Raw genomic sequence first — 6,546 nt, 5'->3', positions numbered from 1 at the left:
CATGTGGGAATTCATATAAAGCTAGATCCTTAATTGTGATTTTAATTTGTCCAAGTTTCGTATCTCAATATGTTTGAATTGGGTCCAGTCTGTTGCTTTAGGCTTTCTTCCGACTTCGCCCTTCTGCACCCTCTTCAGTGGAATACTGAAGCTGATATATGAGTGGCCTTAGAAGGATGGTCTTTCAAAGTACTTCCGTCGTACCATAATATATCATGCTCTAGATATAAGGAGATATAATTACATTAATTAATGATGGGCCAACCCTGTTAGCTTTTCGCAAATAACATTTTTCTTGTATCTTCTTGACTAGATCAAAGCTTATCAATGCCTCTTTCTACTTCGTCCCCTCCTAGCGAACTTTGATCTTTGTCTTTACGACGTTCCTTTCTAAAAAACAGGTAAATATTGCACATCTCCTAGGACATTTCTCCAAGCTTCGTGTACACCATATCCTCCGCCTCCAAGCTTATTTTGCTGATGGATGGCACATTGTGGGAAATGCGCTCTACTCATCACCCCGAACCATGCGCCTGCGCTATGTCTTCGGGCCATTTTAAGCATCCTACCTACTGTACCCTATTGTACCTTAGGTAGTACTAAGAATGTTGAGGTAATGTCCGACATAGACAAGCCTTGAGGCAAAGTGGCTGGTGTAGACCTTCACTGTTAGCTACCTGCCATCAGAAAAAAGGCCTCAGATATGGTCTTCCATCATTGGGTCAAAATCGTGCTTGCGGAGTTTAACGCCATAGTGGGGAAGGAAAAAAATATCCATTAATATAAAATTTAAATAAAAAAAAAATAACAAAAAACAGGAAGTTAATATGTCATGCATCGGCCGGGAATCGAACCCGGGCCGCCCGCGTGGCAGGCGAGCATTCTACCACTGAACCACCGATGCTCGTTGTTAATACTATCATAATACTTCCTGATCTAACGCGTTTGAAAGGGGAAATATTAATAACAACAATACCAACTTGTTGTGAGCTATGCTCAAATAGTAAAACCTGATTTTGTATGCCACCTGTCTGACCAAAAAAGTGAAGATGGCTGCAGGTGAATGAAATCAACGCGTTTGTATGTACGAATGTAATATAAACACTTGACTATGAAAAGCTGTTTATTTATTATACTCAGTTGAGCAGAGCTCACAGAGTATATATATTAAGTTTGATTGGATAACGGTTGGTTGTACATATATAAAGGAATCGAGATAGATATAGACTTCCATATATCAAAATAATCAGGATCGAAAAAAAATTTGATTGAGCCATGTCCGTCCGTCCGTCCGTCCGTCCTTTAACACGATAACTTGAGTAAATTTTGAGGTATCTTGATGAAATTTGGTACGTAGGTTCCTAAGCACTCATCTCAGATCGCTATTTAAAATGAACGAAATCGGACTATAACCACGCCCACTTTTTCGATATCGAAAATTTCGAAAAACAGAAAAAGTGCGATAATTCATTACAAAAGACAGATAAAGCGACGAAACTTGGTAGATAAGTTGAACTTATGATGCGAAATAGAAAATTAGTAAAATTTCGGACAATGGGCGTGGCACCGCCCACTTTTAAAAGAAGGTAATTTAAAATTTTTCAAGCTGTAATTTGGCAGTCGTTGAAGATATCATAATGAAATTTGGCAGGAACGTTACTCCTATTACTATATGTACGCTTAATAAAAATTAGCAAAATCGGAGAAGGACCACGCCCACTTTTAAAAAAAAATTTTTTTTTAAGTAAAATTTTAACAAAAAATTTTATATCTTTACAGTATATAAGTAAATTATGTCAACATTCAACTCCGGTAATGATGTGGTGCAACAAAATACAAAAATAAAAGAAAATTTCAAAATGGGCGTGGCTCCGCCTTTTTTCATTTAATTTGTCCAGGATACTTTTAACGCCATAAGTCGAACAAAAATTAACCAATCCTTTCGAAATTTGGTAGGGGCATAGATTTTATAACGTTAACTGTTTTCTGTGAAAATGGGCGGAATCGGTTGATGCCACGCCCAGTTTTTATACACAGTCTTCCGTCTGTCCTTCCGCATGGCCGTTAACACGAAAACTTCAGCAAAAATCGACATATCTTTAATGAACTTAGTTCACGTGCTTACTTGAACTCACTTTATCTTGGTATGAAAAATGAACGAAATCCGACTATGAACACGCCCACTTTTTCGATATCGAAAATTACGAAAAATTAAAAAAATGCCATAATTCTATACCAAATACGAAAAAATGGATGAAACATGGTAAGGAATTGGATTGTTTTATTGACGCGAAATATAACTTTAGAAAAAACTTTATAAAATGGTTGTGACACCTACTATATTAAGTAGAAGAAAATGAAAAAGTTCTGCAGGGCGAAATAAAAAACCCTTAAAATCTTGGCAGGTATTACATATATAAATAAATTAGCGGTATCCAACAGATGATGTTCTGGGTCACCCTGGTCCACATTTTGGTCGATATCTGGGAAACGCCTTCACATATACATCTACCACCACTCCCTTTTAAAACTCTCATTAATACTTTAATTTGATACCCATATCGTACAAACTCATTCTAGAGTCACCCCTGGTCCACATTTATGGCGATATCTCGAAAAGGCGTGCACCTATAGAACTAAGGCACACTCCCTTTTAAAATACTCATTAACTCCTTTCGTTTGATACCCATATCGCACAAACAAAGTCTAGAGTCACCCCTGGTCCACCTTTATTGCGATACCTCGAAAAGGCGTCCACCAATAGAACTAAGGCCCACTCCCTTTTAAAATACTCATTAACACCTTTCTTTGGATACCCATATTGTACAAACAAATTCTAGGGTCACCCCTGCTCCACCTTTATGGCGATATCTCGAAACGGCGTCCACCTATAGAAATAAGGATTACTCCCTTTTAAAATACTCATTAACTCCTTTCGTTTGATACCCATATCGCACAAACGAATTCTAGAGTCACCCCTGGCCCACCTTTATGGCGATATCTCGAAACAGCGTCCACCTATGGAAATAAGGATTACTCCCTTTTAAAATACTCAATAACACCTTTCTTTTGATACCCATGTTGTACAAACAAATTCTAAAGTCACCCCTAGTCCACCTTTATGGCGATATCTCGAAAAGGCGAACACCTATAGAACGAAGGCCCACTCCCTTTTAAAAATACTCATTAACACCTTTCATTTGATACCCATATCGCACAAACAAAGTCTAGAGTCACCCCTGGTCCACCTTTATTGCGATACCTCGAAAAGGCGTCCACCTATAGAACTAAGGCCCACTCCCTTTTAAAATACTCATTAACACCTTTCTTTGGATACCCATATTGTACAAACAAATTCTAGGGTCACCCCTGCTCCACCTTTATGGCGATATCTCGAAACGGCGTCCACCTATAGAACTAAGGATTACTCCCTTTTAAAATACTCATTAACACCTTTCTTTTGAAACCCATATTGTACAAACAAATTCTAGGGTCACCCCTGGTCCACCTTTATGGCGATATTTCGAAAATGCGACCACCTATACATCAACCACCACTCTCTTTTAAAACCCTCATTAATACCTTTCTTTTGATACCCATATTGTACAAACAAATTCTAGGGTCACCCCTGCTCCACCTTTATGGCGATATCTCGAAACGGCGTCCACCTATAGAACTAAGGATTACTCCCTTTTAAAATACTCATTAACACCTTTCTTTTGATACCCATATTGTACAAACAAATTCTAGGGTCACCCCTGGTCCACCTTTATGGCGATATCTCGAAAATGCGACCACCTATACATCAACCACCACTCCCTTTTAAAACCCTCATTAATACCTTTAATTTGATACCCATATTGCACAAACGAATTCTAGAGTCACCCCTGGCCCACCTTTATGGCGATATCTCGAAACGGCGTCCACCTATGGAACTAAGGATTACTCCCTTTTAAAAAACTCATTAACACCTTTCTTTTGATACCCATATCGTACAAATGCATTCTAGAGTCACCCCTGCTCCACCTTTATGGCTATATTTCGAAAAGGCGACCACCTATACAACAACCACCGCTCCCTTTTAAAACCCTCATTAATACCTTTAATTTGATACCCATATCGTACAAACACATTCTAGAGTCACCCCTGGTCCACTTTTATGGCGATATTTCGAAACGGCATCCACCTATAGAACTAAGGCCCACTCCCTTTTAAGATACTCATTAACACCATTCGTTTGATGCCCATATTGTACAAACAAATTCTAGGGTCACCCCTGGCCCACCTTTATGGCGATATCTCGAAACGGCGGCCACCTATGGAACTAAGGATTACTCCCTTTTAAAATACTCATTAACATCTATCATTTGATACCCATATCGTACAAACGCATTCTAGAGTCAACCCTGATCCACCTTTATGGCTATATCCCTAAATGGCGTCCAGCTGTAGAACTATGGCCCACTCCCTCATAAATACTCTTTAATGCCTTTCATTTGATACGCATGTCATACAAACACATTCCAGGGTTTCCCTCGGTTCATTTTCCTACATGGTTATTTTCCCTTATGTTGTCACCATAGCTCTCAACTGAGTATGTAATGTTCGGTTACACCCGAACTTAACCTTCCTTACTTGTTTTTAAATAATTTTTAATACTTTAATTGTATAAAAAGGATAGAAAATTCAACAAAAAGGTTCCAGGAACTCTCAATGTTTGATAGCAGATCGATTATCGTCTTCACCTTGATTTTGGTACATCGTTTCAACCTCCGTATAAAATGTTGGTGCCATTTGTAGTATCACTATTGAAGTTGTATTTTGATCAGTTTCGCCTGCGTTTATTTTTCACATTTAATTTTGTTTTGATTTGGGTTTTGGTCTGCTTGCGCTCCAATTTCGGTACACTTTCGTTTCGACCCAAGTTTCGGTTCGGTAGCTGTTTTCATTCGGGATTCGGTTCCGGTTTTGGATTTCGCTCCGTTTTCGGTTAGAATTTGTTTTACTTTAAGTTACAGATTCGGTTTTGTTTCATTTACGCCGGCTCCGGCCGCGAATTTCGATCCGGCTACAGTTGCGGGTTGGTACGGTTCATGTTTCGGTAATGAATTCGGGCTGTTTAGGACACAGTTTTGTGAGGGTTCCGCTTCTAACAACGGCTTCGGTTCCGGTTTTAGTTAGAGTTCCGGTTCCGATCGCGGCTTCGCATTCAATCGGCTTTTCGTTATGCTGTTGATTTCGGAGATTATCTGTTTTCATTTCCACTTCCGGTTTAAGTTCGGTATCGGTCGGTTTTTAGTTTTGGTACCGGTGACGGATCTGTTTTCTTTTCCAGTTTGGTAGGTCAGGTCTTTCGGAGTGTTTTAGTTTTGGTACCGGCTTCTGAATAGGGTGTGGTTTCACTCCTAGTTCGAGTTCAGTTGGTATATATTCGGCTCGGTTTCTGGTCAAATATGTAGGTGATATTGACCTCTGCTAGATGTAGCCGAAATAAACGGGTCCTACTTCAGCCGTCGATTTGTTATGAAACTACGCAAAAGAGCCCCAATTGTTACAGCACAATTGTTTAGATACTTTAACTTAATATCTTCGTAAACAACTTTGTATGCTTAGGTAGTATGTTGTAATAGTAGTGGGCAACATTTTTTCACACAAAAAAGTGTTGAAAGCGACATCGGGTAAGCTACTGGCGGAGTAATGAGTGCAGACGGCGAGACACTTTTTTTGCGGTGTGATGATCTGTTGGCCACAATCACCATGCCGGAAACTGTAGGGCGACCAACAGCTATTGAGCGCTTACCGGTAGCGGAGACAGAGGGCTCGAACTTGATGTTAACAAAGGGACTATTGAAGTTTACTTTTGGCTTTGAATGCTTCTTCGAAGGTGGTCGATACTTTTTCAGTGGGGAAGTCGTCCATAACGAGTCTAAGGAGAGTGCTAACTCTCTCGCTAAACATTACATACTCCAACCTCGTAGGTTATTGGAAGGTGTGCGAATGAAGGGCGTAGTTGTACCAGCTAGACATCTTAAGCCAACCGGTGGGTTGATGAGGGACGTGCGCTCTAAATATATCGTCTTGAGTACAGTCGTCGGTACACAGCCTGAGCTACAGCTACCTACAGAGGGTCAAAGCAGGCGTACCGTCCGCCGCTGACATCCTTAAGAAATATGGGTGCTCCAATGGAGCACTGGGCCTTCGTAGCTGCCATACAAATTGTTTGCTAGTAAAAGTCAATAACTAGCGATGATGATCTGTTATGCCAAATTATCGACAAAGCTTCTTCACCAGGTCAGTTGGTGTACGAGTTACATCCTAATGGTTCATGTTCTGTACATTCACCTAAGGATTTTCGGAGGCTCCATTAGAGTAATGTCACTTGGTTTTGTATCTCGGCTCCCGCCGTAGTACACGGGTGTTGTAGTGTTATCTTTTACGTCGTGAAAGACGCTCAAGCGAAGTGGGGGTGTTATACTTAACGAATCCTTGCTTTTCTCTCCACGTAAAGTGTCCTTCAGACAACGTAAGTGGCTAACAGTGAGAATC

General features: G+C 40.1%; 1 non-coding gene across 1 annotated transcript; it reads right to left on the bottom strand.

Moving 5' to 3' along the window:
• Positions 1-833: 833 nt before the first annotated feature.
• On the bottom strand, positions 834-904 carry TRNAG-GCC (transfer RNA glycine (anticodon GCC)). The gene has a single exon. It is a non-coding gene; the product is annotated as a tRNA-Gly (tRNA).
• Between the last annotated feature and the right edge of the window lie 5,642 nt (positions 905-6,546).

Source organism: Eurosta solidaginis, unplaced genomic scaffold (assembly GCF_040869045.1).
Source record: "Eurosta solidaginis isolate ZX-2024a unplaced genomic scaffold, ASM4086904v1 ctg00000201.1, whole genome shotgun sequence".
NCBI lineage: Eukaryota > Metazoa > Arthropoda > Insecta > Diptera > Tephritidae > Eurosta > Eurosta solidaginis.
The sequence above is the reverse complement of the archived record's forward strand: the minus strand, read 5'-3'. Positions and strand labels throughout refer to the sequence as shown.